A 17,365-nucleotide genomic window follows, 5' to 3' on the forward strand; every position below is an offset into this window, starting at 1 on the left:
AAGTGTATATTTAGGATAAGAATTCCTACCTCCTGTGAAAAGTTTAATTTCCATTCCTTGAAAAATACTACTTTTTCTTCTGAGTCTTTTCCTCCGTAAGAAAGTTTCTTTCATGTCTTAAGTAATGTCTAACTTTAGAAGAATATTTTCGATATCGTGATAGCTTCTCAGTACGAGCATCAACAACAGAAATAGCACGTCGATCTACGCCCTGCTAAACTACCAGTGTGTCGTATTAGTTACGGCGTTTCATACACCACAGCTAGTATGTTAACGATACCCAGCTTGATCGAGGGATCGGGAAAGACACACGCATATCGCTGCTCAGCTAAGATATCCTAGATTAGCGACGCGTTGGTTATTTCAGGGGTCGGATGTTTGCCTTACAGTGACTGGAGAAGGAGTTGTTTACAAGTGATGCGTCGGTTAGTGGATGAACCACGTCAACGACGCGCTAATTAAAAGTATCATATGTAAACGATGGTCGGTTGTTTCAGGAATCTTACGTAAGCGCTCTTTGTGGCCGCTTACCATCGTATACAAGCTACGCGCTGGTTGGTAGATTTAATCAATGCGCCCGTTGCTGATGGCTTGAATGTAGGGGCTACTTGGATGGTTGAGATATCTTAAGCAAGTGTTGCACTGGCTAGATGGATATACTTGAGATCTTGAGCAAGTGCTGCGCTGATTGGATGGACGAAAAATCTTAGACAAGTGTTCAACTGGTTGAATGAATTGAAAGGGATTTTAGGCAAACTGACTGGGCGGTTTACAGAGCTTCCGCGCGTTGCCCTTCGTGGATGGCTAAGTGCTGCAACAGACTGCATGGGTGCGAGATCTTAAGGAAGTATTGCAATGACTGGAACAGTTGAGAGATCCTACGTGTGTTGTAGTGCGTGGATGGTAGATCAGGAATCTTAACATTTTGTACTTCTTGAATGGCAGACAGATCTTATGCAAGTGATGTAATGATTAACGGAGGGATTCTTATAACAGAGGGCAGAATATCCAACTTTTCTAATCCCTATAATTTCTCTCGGGGGAGCCGCCCGAATATCAACAGACCACGTTAGGTAACGTCGTAGAGGTTTACCTTACAATGGTCTGCGGGTGTGTCCTCTTCCTACCAATCTTCCTTCCTGAAGGTATGATTTACCAAGGTGTCTGTCGATGTTTATCACACATCCTGTGAACTGGCTGCTCTGGTACACCTTGGAGGAAGGTGTCCAGTTTTTTCTTTTTTTTTTTTTTTCTTCTTTTAGTGCAAGGGTCTGTTGGGTCAGAACAGGTTAGGTCAGTTCATGTTTATTCACTGACACTGCTGATGATATCTACCGAGATATGTTCTCCATTTCCTTAGTCCTGGGATTTCATTATTTTGACAAATCTTCTCTTCTGTAATACTACTGACCCGTTAATAAAGTCGTCAGCGTGACACAGCCATCAAAACACAAATCATTCGGAAGTAGAGCTAACAGCAACGAAGAGCGGCAACAGATTTGACGTTAATATGGCAACATCAAGACCCTATCATACATGTACTTCTGGTGATATATATATATATATATATATATATATATATATATATATATATATATATATATATATATATATATATATATATATACACATACTGTTTTTTTCTCACCTCAGCGAGGTAGAATAAGGAACGGATACTGAACCTCCAACGAAAGAATCTCTCTTAGCTCCTTCCTCTGCTCCTACTTTTAAAAAATATATTAACATGGAGGGGTTGGGACAAGAATTTCCAAGCTCCTGCCCGTCTTGAGTCTAGCCCCCATCTACGACAAGCAGGAGGAGATACACGAGTAGTAATCTATCACTTTACCTCACTGTTCTGTTTAGTCTCTTGCACTCTCCCAAATTATTTCTTAATCCATGACTTTCTTCCCCCAGCAGATAACCAGATCTACTCATAAGGTGGCTGGCGTCTTATAATTGCATTCCTCCACTTCCTTCAAATCCGGTCCGTCCACTCTTGCTTTATCTGCGTCTCGTCTCGCCGGCACAACTTCCAATAAAAACTCTTACTTGAACAGGATTTCCTAGTGAAGCAAACGCACTTCGGTTAACTTGCCCGTAAAACCATATTACTGCCCGACCTCCCTTTTTAAAATCTCACGCCTTTCCCCATTTCTCTTGATGTACCTATAATTCCAACACTTAAAACAATAAATAGACTTTGTATCACTTTAACATATACACTGTCTTTGAACACCCAGATAACACAGCGGGCAGAATCTGCCTATAAGAAATTGAGAGTCCTGTACAGACGCCGCACAGTATTTTCTTCTTAACACTTACTTCGCCTATTCAAAGTATAATACATATAGAGCATCACTCTTATTTGCAGAGGTTTTGATTCTTCATACTTGCTACACAGTGGAGTCCAAAGCAATCCTACTTATCAACTCTCCCTGTATGACCTCGAATATTGACCCACTTGCCCTACAGCGTAATGCTGGTTTACTTTCTCCGGTTTTATATATATTACTTTCGTTTCTGTTCTCAAGAGCTGGCTGCCCCATCTGCTACTAGCTTGGCCGCGTGGTACTCTACAAATTACTACGGTACATAATTACTATATATGGCAGCTGAGAACACGAGAGCTGGCCGCTGTGATGTCTTTTTCTTTCCCCACACGGCAAAATTCTGAGCTCTGTATCCCCTCGTGTCGTTTCTAACTTTCCATTTCCTCCAAAACTCTAGAAATATTTGTTCCGGTGCTCCTCTCAATTCTCCCTCCCCTTTCCGATTTCAATTAAGGCTTAGCCTCGATGAGGCATTTTCTTCATGACTGCAGCAGCCTCGGGGGGGGAAAAGAAACAAAGGTTTAACCCTTCGTTGATACAAGGTTGAAACACTGCGGTCTTGGGGGAGCGTTTTCTCTAAAAACTCTAAGGTGCATTTTCACTTAACAGTGAAAAGGAGTGATTATAACGCTCAGCTCGGTCGTAACACATAATGTGACTACATATGGAGCTAGAACAACTACACAAGAGCACAAGGTCAAGAAATTCCACCACATCTCAAAAGTTCAAATCTTTACATCACTTGCCTCGCATTATGAACGACCTCTAGATCCTTCTTGTTCACTTACTTCACTAAGGGTTATCTCAACACATTACAATAATCGCAACTGCGAACGTTCTTGGAATCAAGAACTACGGTTTGTTTGTTTTTTGGCCTAAAAGGTAGGCAATATCCAACCCACCATCTCTCGCGAACACTATGACTACCTCCTTGTGTTCAGTGAAAAGTGAGGTCATCTGACTCACTCTCCCAGACCCTCTAAGCTTCCCCCTTAAGTTATAATTAGGTTGTCCTGCGTCTTGGGGGATAACTGACGAAACAAACATGGCCGTCTATCCTTTAAGCTGACGTCGCTTAATCTCGAGTTGGTGAGTCATCATCACATACTCATGAACCAAAAGAGCCTGGGAATGCACATCGCAAAACAAGAAAACACAACACCATGAATGAGAGCAATCAGTCGGAGAAGCCATGGACTCGAGGAAAACTATCAAGGTAATGAAGCAAGGGACATTGCCCCCATGAACCAGGACTCTGCAGCTATTGAATCCACCAGAGAAAACAACACAATACAAAAGGGAGGGAACTCACGCGATACAAGCACTACAGTCAAAACTACAGGCATCCCTCATAAGACACAAGAACCCGGAACTCCGCAAAATATTAAGTATACAGTCCCCAAACATCAGTGGCCAATGCTCGTTTAAGGCCAAATCACACTAACCCGGGACCTGAGCTACACGAAAATAAGACCAAAGCCACACGAACCACGATTCACAGCCACAAGAACAAGGAGTATCACACTGGACACTTCTGGCGGTAACGAGAGACGTGGAATCAGAAGCCATAGCTGCAAGGACCACAGATGACACGCCCCAAGTAGAGACGAGAGGGTTCTCCAGAGTGGCAGAGAGTCTGGGAGTGTAACAGTGAAAAGGTCAAGGAGTATATATTCATGGCAGAGGGTGAGAACGTATAACAATGGTAGAGGGTCAAGGAGTATAACACTGGTAGAGGGAGAGAGGGAGTGGATGAGGTGGTGGGGCTGGACGTGTGGGCGGGGTGGCTGGCTGGCTGGCTGGGCCGTCATGAGATGACTCACTCTGCCCTAGGCTGAGCCCTCTCAACAAGTCCTGCTTGTCTGTGCGCCTCACCGACCTCCACACAAGTCATGTCTCTCTTCACCCAGCTCCATCCAACCTTACCTTCTCCTCACCAACTGGAATTATACGTTACATAACATAAGGATCAACAGACAACCTAAAAGAGAGAGACCCAAGGGCCACAATTTAATGAACTTGTGAATCACCATGTCCTTCCGCAGAGACCCGGGCAGTTACTTTCTTAAGGACTAGAATAAGACAGGAAATGTAAACATTTACTCCTCGTACATACCTTTTCACGCCAGAACATAATTTCCTGGGCAGCGTCGGTCTACTGTAGACGCATCACCTGAAGCAAAGGAGAAAACACGATTAATTCGAACACTGGTACTCGATATTTTCTGAACGAATCACTTACCACATAATAACGAGGACAGAGCCTTAAAAAGAAAAAAAAAAAAAGCACGCAGAACCTTCTCAATTATCTCGGTTATCTTATTTGAACATGATAAAATATCGACATCCGTACCCGCCATCAGCACAAAGCCCAGTACCCAGGAACAAGTCCCCTAGTCCCCAGCATCACCAGCTCCCAGTCACCACCTCCTGTACCCACCAGTTTACATCCCGTTCCCACCAACCCACTTCCTCCGTCCCCTATATCCATTCCCCTCCAGTCCCCAACACCCATACCCCTCCCAATTCCTAGCGCCTAGCCCTCCCGTCACCGCCACCCATTTCCCCCCCAGTTCCTAGCACCTAGCCCTCTTGTCCCGGCCACTTATCCCCAATCCCGTCCCCAGCAGCCAGGTCCCGGCTGCGGCTGCGGGCTGGCCGCAGCACAACCTAATATGGGCGGGGCGCCTGCAACGTCCCGGGCTTGTGCAACCAAGGCCGCGCCCGGAGGAATGTGGTCCGCTCTATCCTCCATCACAGTACGTACACTGCCTCACGATCACCATGACAGTACATACACTGCCTCACGATCACCATCACAGTACATACACTGCCTCACGATCACCATGACAGTACATACACTGCCTCACGATCACCATGACAGTACATACACTGCCTCACGATCACCATGACAGTACATACACTGCCTCACGATCACCATGACAGTACATACACTGCCTCACGATCACCATGACAGTACGTACACTGCCGCACGATCACCATGACAGTACGTACACTGCCTCACGATCACCATGACAGTACATACACTGCCTCACGATCACCATGACAGTACATACACTCCCGCACGATCACCATGACAGTACGTACACTGCCTCACGATCACCATGACAGTACATACACTGCCTCACGATCACCATGACCGTACGTACACTGCCTCACGATCACCATGACAGTACATACACTCCCGCACGATCACCATGACAGTACACATGGCAGCAGAGACATATGACGACAATCATGGTAGCAATACACGTGGTTGCACTGGGACCCATGACACTACAGATGACAGCACTGGGACCCATGACACTACAGATGACAGCACTGGAACCCATGACACTACAGATGACAGCACTGGGACCCATGACACTACAGATGACAGAACTGGGACCCATGACACTACAGATGACAGCACTGGGACCCATGACACTACAGATGACAGCACTGGGACCCATGACACTACAGATGACAGCACTAGGACCCATGACACTACAGATGACAGCACTGGAACCCATGACACTACAGATGACAGCACTGGGACCCATGACACTACAGATGACAGCACTGGGACCCATGACACTACAGATGACAGCACTGGAACCCATGACACTACAGATGACAGCACTGGAAACCATGACACTACAGATGACAGCACTGGAACCCATGACACTACAGATGACAAGGGTCTATCCTATAACATTACAGATGACAGCACTGGAACCCATGACACTACAGATGACAGCACTGGAACCCATGACACTACAGATGACAGCACTGGAACCCATGACACTACAGATAACAGCACTGGAACCCATGACACTACAGATGACAGCACTGGGACCCATGACACTACAGATGACAGCACTGGGACCCATGACACTACAGATGGCAGCACTGGGACCCATGACACTACAGATGGCAGCACTGGAACCCATGACACTAAAGATGACAGCACTGGAGCCCATGACACTACAGATGACAGCACTGGGACCCATGGCACTACAGATGACAGCACTGGAGTCCATGACACTACAGATGACAGCACTGGAACCCATGACACTACAGATAACAGCACTGGGACCCATGACACTAAAGATGACAGCACTGGAGCCCATGACACTACAGATGACAAGGGTCTATCCCATAACATTACAGACACCAACGCTGTTCATGGCACGATACGGCACAGCAGCCAAACTAATGACATCCTGGGGCATCCTCAGCCCCGCGCTCACCACGCTAAACATGGACGCAGGACACCAAGGGTTTTAGGGCACACGTCAGCGGCCCTGGTGGTCATTCTGGCAAGTCACGGTGCACCATAAACAAAGGCTCGAGCATCACCTGAGGACAACGTTACACTACCACGTAAGCACACCTAGACAACAGGAGGTTGGAGGTTTCTGTGCTGGTGGTGTTGGCAGGCGTGAGCCTCCTACCACATGAACCATCAACTCTCTCCTCTCTCTCTCTCTCTCTTAACGGTTCTTTAATTCCATTTCTTCATTTAGTGGTCATAGCTGGTGTTACGGTAACATCCACTCCGCTACCTTGGAAGCCCCGCATTACGGAATTAGCCAAGTCTGCCTCTTAAGAAACTGGGAGTCGTTGTTTACGCCCTGTAATTTCCATGCGTACATTATGATGGATCTCCCGCATCTACGTTGTAACGAATATAATTAAATCTTCCCACGTGTTCCAGTATGTCTGATGTTTTAGTGTCTAACGGAGCCAAGATAAATAAAAATCCACAAGTTTTCAGGTGTCTGTATCTTCTGATGACCTGTGTGTGGGTGGCCATGGTATAGCCACACGCTCTGCCCAGGATTCGAATCCAACCCGTGGTGTAAAGGGGGGAGGGGGTTGTTATTCCATGTGTGGCGAGGTGGCGATGGGAATAAATAAAGGCAGACAGTATGAATTATGTACATGTGTATATATGTATATGTCTGTGTGTGTATATATATATGTGTACATGGAGATGTATAGGTGTGTATATTTGCGTGTGTGGACGTGTATGTATATACATGTGTATGTGGGTGGGTTGGGCCATTCTTTCGTCTGTTTCCTTGAGCTACCTCGCTAACGCGGGAGACAGCGACAAAGCAAAATAAATAGAAAAAAAAAAAAAAAAAAAAAATATATATATATATATATATATATATATATATATATATATATATATATATATAGCTTTCTTGAAGTTGAATGTTGCAAAGTTCATCTAGTTTACAAAGTGGCTTGAAGAGGGCTATTTAATTGGAATTCTAGCGGGACACCAATCCAACTGGCACATTACTGTGGTTCGTTCTTCTTCATCAAAATCTAGCCATCGTGGCTCCTGCCCCGTAAGTAATTATGGAGCGTCCTTTTCACAAAGGGAACAAAGCAGCAGCAGCTATCTACGGCTCCCATCTGTTTCTGGCACATGTCTTTGTTTCTTGGTCATTTCTTAATTATACTACGGTTCCCAGCTTTTTGCTCAACGGTTTCACCGTCCAACCTTTGTCTTAACGAAGGAAAAAAATTGGAAGAAACTGATCATATTCTAATCGGGTTTCTATCGTCTACTCTTTGTTTATGTTAAGAGTTAATCTTATGTAAGAGAAATGCTTTTCTGTGCTCTGTGTGGAACAGTTCCTTATTCATAACAAAACAGCAAATTTATCGGTACGTAACCTCTGATTACTCAGTCGCTTAAAATGTTTGCATGAATATGTACGCTCAAGTCACATCAACCAGTATTAACTAATGCCACTGAAGAAAGCGAAGCATCATCACTACCACCACGTATATAGTCAAGGTATTGCGAGCCAGAGACGCTGTTTCTTTATTAAATCTTAAGATCAGCGGTGAGGCTAAATAATATTTAGGTAAAATGTCCAGAAACTGAAGCAACCCCTCCCCCCACTTCTTCCATCGCTTAATAACACAATGCTCGGGTCACTGGGATTAATTTTCTCGTTCAATGTTGACGACTACTGTAGGAAAACTTTTCTAAGTAAGAACTTGCCTTAACTCCTGCACTTTGCACAATCCTACTGTCTCCTCTGTGGCCCAGCTGGGAGAGGGTAGAGCCAAAGGACTTTACTGACACGTAAATATCTATATCGATATCGAAAGCATTTTACATAATCAGGAAAATGAATACGAGATGCTAAAGGAAACAAATAAATGGTTCAGAACCAAGGAGTCAAGATTCCTTAACCACATGAAACACTAAACAGATCCTAGACCAACACACTAGCTCGCGAACACACACACACCATCTCACAAACCACTCACAACAAATGCACCAATTACTCAGACAATTAAAACTTGGCTTGCATCACCCTCCTCCGCCAAGGGTTAACCACCGCTTGTAGGCTATCACGCTCCCCCCCATCCCGTTACTTCTGATCTACGGCCTCATCAGTTACAAGTACCATCACAAGAACATACTGTCAACAATTATCTGCTCTCTCTCTCTCTCTCTCTCTCTCTCTCTCTCTCTCTCTCTCTCTCTCTCTCTCTCTCTCTCTCTCCCCGACCTACACAGAACGAGGCGGGTGCTGCGATACCAGCCGGACTCGTTATCGATTTCGGATACTGTACGTAGTTGTGGTGACCGAGGCTGGGGAGGTGGGACCAGGATAAACCCCTGCACTCATTTCCGCGGGACACACAACAAAACACTCCCGTCAGGAGAAGTTCACATGATCTAAAACACTTGTGCACAATGGCGCCTTGGAACATCTGGCCCTGGAGAAAAACAAGTCATACAAACATACACACGTTTTCCACAAGAATACAGAGTGTGAATCATTAACAAAGAAAACATTTTCCATGATCGTGGTATAGAAATAACTCATTTAACCGAAGAGCGAAGGTAGGACAACCTATAACAGTAGAATGTGAAGAGCCCGTAATGTGTGTCTTTACTATAGAGACGGTATGGGAGATTGTAGTTTGGAGAGCAGTCTTGCACCGCCGGTCACTCCACCCCGCCTGATGGCGCTGCACGGCTCCACTCGTTAGTTCACATTTCACAGCTCGGCAACGTCCAATCACAGCCTCCCGCTGCCACAACGAAAGTCAAACGTTCCTTTCAAATATTTTCTTGTTAATATAAAACTTATATATTGATTGTACCTCGGCACAACAAATAGAACTTCGTCGATTTCATCAACGAGGTCTGAAAATTCCATAAAAACATAAGAGTAAACTTGAGCGGCGGAGATGGATCTGACTAGGCTGGTGGTGTGGCCCGGCGCGATTTGTCAATACGCGCCTAGGTCAAGTTCACGCGGCAGGCAGCCGGCCGGCCTTCCCACTGGTCACAAGAGTAACAGGACCCCCCCTAACGTATATGGAGGGCACAGCTCCTTTAGCTCAACCCTTGGGAATGGCACGGGTCCATCATTATCCGAGAGCTCTCAACTCTCCTGCACAATGAAGTTAAGGAACCCACATGCATCAGTATAAGTCGTGTGGCACCTTTTCTTCAGTCTGATACCAATGTAATTCTTGTGGTATACAAAAAAAAAAGGGGGCGATTTCTACGTTCAACCACACACCTACAGTGAATCCCTCAAAACACAACACTCACAACAACCACGGCTCTGCTAGCATCCAAACTCTACTTCTTGATCATTTACTGCTAACATACAAACTCTACTTCTTGATCATTTACTGCTAACATACAAACTCTACTTCTTGATCATTTACTGCTAACATCCAAACTCTACTTCTTGATCATTTACTGCTAATTCCGAGTTCTGGCCCTCCATGTATCATGCAACTGGTTTTGGACTTCCTTGGAGCGGCGGTTCCATCATCAGCCAACAATCCCCTACAATCCACCTAACTTTATCCACCTATTTACGTACGTGTCACCCAAACTATTATCGACCCAGGTGCCACGAGCAGGTTCCAGACAACCGCTCCAGTCAACTAACCTTCACTAGGTGCCCATGTGAGCATACCTCTAGAGAGACAAACAACCACAATTCACACCCACTACTGTGCGGGCGTCGGCCAGAATATCAAACAGGTCAGCCGGGGAACTCAGGCCACCTGACCAAAGCGGCCACGGTGCGATCCGCCCCAGGAGCAGGTCCCGACCAGCAGCCAGAGCCATCCTCACACCCGGATATGGCCACACACACACAGCATCACTCTCCTCCACCAGTCAATCAACCGGGCGCATCATTAGCCATCTGGCGGGACCACCTGCGGCAAGGCATTGCTGTGGCCTGGGCAGCGCGGTTCTCACGCACCATACAACCGAGATGAGCCATGATATAAGCTGAAAGTGACACCGGTCATCCCATCCTCTGGTGCTCACTTATGTACGACTGGTTGGTCATGATGAAAAATTACTCGACGCACAACACTCAATAAACTACTTACCAACCGGCCTCCCTCTCCTCCATCTTGTTTCTCCTTCCCTCTATGCCATACATCACCCTAGCAGTCAAAACGTTTATACTTAATATTAACAAATAACAACACTGAGGGGTGTTTAATCTCTCTCTCTCTCTCTCTCTCTCTCTCTCTCTCTCTCTCTGGTGGTGGTGGTTATAACTCGACGGTCTTAAATGACCCCGACAGCTGATGACCTTAGAGCCCAAAATAACTAATCAACCTAACACGACTTCAGTCCCACGAATCCCCAGTAATCCCATATAGCGCTGGGGACACACCTGCGCAGGTGGCCGAGACAGCTAACAGGGACGTAGTCAGTACTGTCAACCCGACCCACCAACTGTAAACCAGACCTGAGCGTCACTGGCCTTACCAACCATTGTACACATTCGCCGTTCCCCTACCGGTGCTCTCGTTAACCACACACTATGTGCCGATCATCTCAGATTCGTAAGAATACTCCCAATCATCCATACCTTTGAAAACTAACAGATGACCACATTCCATCCTCCTATTCAAGGTGAGCGATACTCTTGTTAATACTCCAGCAGTAGTACCCTGTACTGACTTATCATATGCCGGTCCACCAAGGACATACAGCGTACCTGGGCACCGTACCAGCACAACACCGGCTGGTCCACCATGGATGCTGGGAAGTGGTGAATGTACCTTTGGCCAGGTGGTGAACCCGGTTCACCATTAGCAAGTGCCCCGGGCCAAGGCAATGAACCCGGCTCACCATCACAGGGTGCTTTGGTGTGTAGAACACTCCTAGTTTTCAGCCCAGCTCACCATTAGCTGTTGCCCCGGGACAGGTGGTGAACCCAGCTCACCATTAGCTGTTGCCCCGGGACAGGTGGTGAACCCAGCTCACCATCAGCTGCTGCCCCGGGGCAGGTGGTGAACCCAGCTCACCATCAGCTGCTGCCCCGGGGCAGGTGGTGAACCCAGCTCACCATCAGCTGCTGCCCTGGGACAGGTGGTGAACCCAGCTCACCATCAGCTGCTGCCCCGGGGCAGGTGGTGAACCCAGCTCACCATCAGCTGCTGCCCCGAGACAGGTGGTGAACCCAGCTCACCATCAGCTGCTGCCCTGGGACAGGTGGTGAACCCAGCTCACCATCAGCTGCTGCCCCGGGGCAGGTGGTGAACCCAGCTCATCTTCAGGTGGTTGTGTTTCTGGTCAAGACATTCCGCCTCACGTGCAGGGATCCCCTTACACCAGGCCAGCCCTCACACCCACACTCCACTGTCTCACCGACACCGACACTCGTGCCTCTTGGCACTAACAAGGAAGGAGTACACTTGGCTCCTGAATAACATAAATAAATGCATCCATTTCTCTCCATTCCCAAGCAAAAAAAAAAAAAATATAAGAACCAAATGGAAGATGGTATTAAAAAATCTATTAAATGACAAGGAAGAACACGTCATAAAGGGCGTGAACCACATCAGACTTGCCTCCACCTACCCACTACTGTTAGCCTTTTACTCACACTATGACAGAAACACTTCATTCACTCATAGTCACTCAAAATTGAAATCTGAGACTTCCCTAAACAAACCCTCCGGTATAGGATACGACCCCCACGACACACCAAAGAGCTATAATCACGTGACTATCCTTTATCACTATACAGTCCCCTTTGTGACACACTACCCTCACAAGATATCCCTTATCACATCACACCGCAGGCAAGAGCCACCTCAGTGTTACTCTACAGGTGGGCAGTAAAATCCATGCTCGAGGACCACCGCCCTCCGCCTACCACGTCAAGATATCGTGTGACTCATCAGCTGATAACAGCACTCACCACCGCCCTATCATCTTTGACTCATCAGCTGATAACAGCACTCACCACCGCCCTATCATCTTTATCTTTCACCGATGACTCAATCAGCTGGAAGATACTGGGATAACACAAACACACCTTTAAATATCATGATTTTCCTTAAAGTCACATTCTACAGCCTTAATGTATTAAGTTACTTTAAATACATTCGTGTCGAATGGCAACGAAATGAAGAAAAATACATCGTAGCTTTACAGTCGGGATGGAAATTATAATTTTTTTTTTCTATCAAGTTCAACTTGACTAAATGAGGAAGCGATTGTGGGGTATACAGACACGGTGCCAGAACTCACGTCAGCCTTTTACATCAATTTTGGAGCCAAACTGGAGCGATGCAGCCTCAGGAGGCCGTGGCTCGCAGGTCTACTTGATCACTAACCTCCGTACCTTCTTTCTAATTTGCCACAGGTTGATGCATAATGTTCCTGGTTATCTGCAGTCTCCAGCAATCTCGGGGCCACGGAATTCTAATCTCTCTCTCTCTCTCTCTCTCTCTCTCTCTCTCTCTCTCTCTCTTATTGTAATCATCATAATGCCCTTTCTTTTCACAGGCGTCACTTTACTGAGGTTTCCCTGTGTATTGTTTCAGCTGGGAAAATTCTCCAGCAATGACCGAGGGGTCCAGACTCTCAAGTTTTTCATGTGCATATCACACTACGTATCTCTCCTGTCTGCGCTCCACGGGAAAGTCACAGTAATCTCACCTTTTTTTCACCACTAATTTCGATTTTTAACATTCGCCAGAGAGACATTATCTCGTATTTCTACGCAGCAATTTCAACCCGCCATTAAAGGCGATGTTACCTTACAACGGTACTGTGTGGTCTGGGCAGTACACGCGCTTTGGAAGAGTTAAGTCCTCCTTCAGCTGTCGTGAATGTTCGCACCACGTACGATGGCTTTGTTGTGCCTTCTGAAGGTGAGGCCATGGCCACCATCACATCCACATCATGTAATCTCCTCCTCCGTGCTATATACCTACGTCCGTGCGGCGTATTCCGTGATCGGTTCAAGATCTGAAATTCTCTCCGGAGTGAACGACTTGAAACTTGTATCATCTCCACTGAACACGTTAGTATTGCATCAGTTACCCACAACAGGAAGACTGCAGTGATACTTATGGCTTCTAAGTGCTAAAATGTCGTTTAACGCCATATACGGCATACGATTCCGAAAACAATGCGCTACTAGATCATATTCTGTTTGTCAAACACGTCACAAAGCTGTAACCGATACACTCTTTGAAACACGATTTGGTGGCGTGTATAGATAGGATCTAACCCCAACTCTCGCAAAGTGCCATCGTACCCACTTGCTGTTCTTTGATACCCTCAGGAGGATGGTGTCCCTACGGTGCGCCCTACACTAGCACTATGTAAAGGTCGGGAACCTTCCACCATTTTGTGTACCAAGTGTTCGTGGCTACACCAGCTGGGGTCGTACGGGCGAGGGTTACGATCCATGTACGCCAAATGTGCCTGTCAGCGTCTGCACAATTTGTACATCGTTATATATATATATATATATATATATATATATATATATATATATATATATATATATATATATATTTTTTTTTTTTTCTTTTTTTTTTTTTATACTTTGTCGCTGTCTCCCGCGTTTGCGAGGTAGCGCAAGGAAACAGACGAAAGAAATGGCCCAACCCCCCCCCCCATACACATGTACATACGTCCACACACGCAAATATACATACCTACACAGCTTTCCATGGTTTACCCCAGACGCTTCACATGCCTTGATTCAATCCACTGACAGCACGTCAACCCCTGTATACCACATCGCTCCAATTCACTCTATTCCTTGCCCTCCTTTCACCCTCCTGCATGTTCAGGCCCCGATCACACAAAATCTTTTTCACTCCATCTTTCCACCTCCAATTTGGTCTCCCTCTTCTCCTCGTTCCCTCCACCTCCGACACATATATCCTCTTGGTCAATCTTTCCTCACTCATTCTCTCCATGTGCCCAAACCATTTCAAAACACCCTCTTCTGCTCTCTCAACCACGCTCTTTTTATTTCCACACATCTCTCTTACCCTTACGTTACTCACTCGCTCAAACCACCTCACACCACACATTGTCCTCAAACATCTCATTTCCAGCACATCCATCCTCCTGCGCACATCTCTATCCACAGCCCACGCCTCGCAACCATACAACATTGTTGGAACCACTATTCCTTCAAACATACCCACTTTTGCTTTCCGAGATAATGTTCTCGACTTCCACACATTTTTCAAGGCTCCCAAAATTTTCGCCCCCTCCCCCATCCTATGATCCACTTCCGCTTCCATGGTTCCATCCGCTGACAGATCCACTCCCAGATATCTAAAACACTTCACTTCCTCCAGTTTTTCTCCATTCATATATATATATATATATATATATATATATATATATATATATATATATATATATATATATATATCGCTTATTTTCTGCCCCTGGAGTCCCTTCAAAAGGGAACCTATTACGGGCACAAATCACCACATCTAAGTGGGGGGCCTTGTGGGGAGGGGGGTGAGGGTGATTGTCGCTAGTTCTGCTAATGAGAGACCTGCCCTTTGAAGGAACAGAAAATACAGCATTCGGTACAAAAGCCAGGCTGTGGTGTGTGTGTGTGTGAGAGAGAGAGAGAGAGAGAGAGAAAGAGAGCACATGGACTTGACCACCCTTCAGGAAGCCAGTACACACAAACGTAGTGGCTTGTACCGGGGCTGCGTGACCCAGCCAGAGCAGGCGACACGCAACCAACCAACTCTCGTGGAAAAAAAAACGTTATCCTACTAATAAAAGTCACTATACATAAAGCAAACGACAAGGCTTTCCAGATAAAAAGGACTATACACGCCCTTGAAACCCGCCATATAAAACTTAACGAATCACTAGTGAAATATGTATACTATTACACGTGTTTCTCCGCGATTCCAAAAACAACGTGTTATGGACGACGAACTCTATGTCATAAGAAGATACATTAATAATTCATACTCAAATGAATATCGAAAAAACAAAAACAAAAAAAACCCCAGCAAACAGGACTGTTTCACGAACGACGACACACGAATAAAAAAGTATCAAATCCCTATTCTTAAACAGATACAAATAACTACATTAATAGCCCTAAGAACCAGCAACAAGAGCTGCTGATTTTGCTAATATGATGTAAATACCAGTAACAGCTAAACTAGTACCAAGAACCTGGTTACTTTAATAGTTGCAAAAGCAAATTTCTCACCCATGTCTCACTGTCTATTAGTATGGGGAGATTATGCCCATTCTTGACGAGCTTCAGGTGTAAAAACCCCACCTCGTCTAATCCGAGAGAGAGAGAGAGAGAGAGAGAGAGAGAGAGAGAGAGAGAGAGAGAGAGAGAGAGAGAGGAGGGAGGGAGGAGAGAGAGAGGAGGGAGGGAGGGAGAGAGAGAGAGAGAGAGAGAGAGAGAGAGAGGAGAGAGAGAGAGAGAGAGAGAGAGAGAGAGAGAGAGAGAGAGAGAGAGAGAGAGAGAGAGAGAGAGAGAGAGAGAGAGAGAGAGAGAGAGAGAGAGAGAGAGAGAGAGAGAGAGAGAGAGAGAGAGAGAGGGAGGGAGAGAGAGAGAGAGAGAGAGAGAGAGAGAGAGAGAGAGAGAGAGAGAGAGAGAGAGAGAGAGAGAGAGAGAGGTTCAAAGCAAGCAATGTAAACAGGCGTCAACAACTCTCCGTTCGCGATCGGCCTTGAAACAAGCTACGAACACCTTTAGTTTCAAGAAACGCAACTTGCCTCGGTGTCACAATACCTTGACCTCGCTACTGGTAAAGACGTAAACCTACAAACGATACACGCAACAGAGGGATAATAACAAAACTAAAATAATATCCCCAGAACATGGCGATACACTATTACTAAGACTGCGCAAACATACGCAACCTAGAGCTCTGAAAAAGAAGAAAAAAAATAGGCTTAAAAAAACTAACTAAAGTTTGAGTGTACAATCCGACATGAAGAAGTGCTGACCCGTGCCACCTTATGTCGAAGCAGCTGGGTAGAACTAACCCCCAACTTAGGTTGGCTGTGTGCATAATGCAACAGATCACCCAGGGACACAAGGTAGTCAATATCCCCCCATCTGGCCGGGCCCCACTGGTAAGACGACCCCTCCATACTGATACCGCGGAGTGTTACACACCTTACATACACGTCTCACACCATACACCAGAAACCCTGACTGTACTGCTATATCATCTTTTCATCACGCCTCAACTTACAAATCTACAAAGACATTAGATAACCATCACGTTAACCCATTCAAAAACCACGGTACAATCCTTGGATACGATGGTTCAGCCTTTAACTTGATCCTTAAAGGTCAAAGGCCATGCCATCATACCCAATGGTCGACACATCGTGCTCATGGGGCAGAACACAGGCACTCGCACAATAATCAAACTAATATGAAAGGTGACAAAAACAAAGATAATGTAGGCATCAACACGATATCCATTTACTGTCATTTTCCTCTTCAAATCGTGTTCATAAAAACCACCGCAGAAGCAGCAACATCATGCAAACATTGTCACCACAAACATCATCAAAGCTGACCAAGAGTAAGTACATGCTTCACTCACGATTCCATTCCTTCAAACTTCACACTCCTTGTGGACGGAAATGAACTGCTGCACAGTCATGTGTACTTCCTATCTATTAGAACATCGTCAGACTGACTTTTTTTCATGCATCTCTTCCACACACACACACA

At 45.9% G+C, this 17,365-nt stretch overlaps 1 protein-coding gene across 2 annotated transcripts in view; it reads right to left on the minus strand.

Moving 5' to 3' along the window:
* Mical (Molecule interacting with CasL) overlaps positions 1–17,365 on the minus strand; it is a 305,178-nt gene that overhangs the window by 250,670 nt on the left and 37,143 nt on the right. For both annotated transcript variants that reach the window (XM_071679258.1, XM_071679257.1), the window contains exon 2: positions 4,450–4,506. The gene's annotated coding sequence lies outside the window, so the exon portion shown is untranslated. The remainder of the gene's footprint in view (positions 1–4,449; positions 4,507–17,365) is intronic.

The sequence above is a fragment of the Panulirus ornatus genome, chromosome 29 (assembly GCF_036320965.1).
Source record: "Panulirus ornatus isolate Po-2019 chromosome 29, ASM3632096v1, whole genome shotgun sequence".
NCBI classification, from domain to species: Eukaryota; Metazoa; Arthropoda; class Malacostraca; order Decapoda; family Palinuridae; genus Panulirus; species Panulirus ornatus.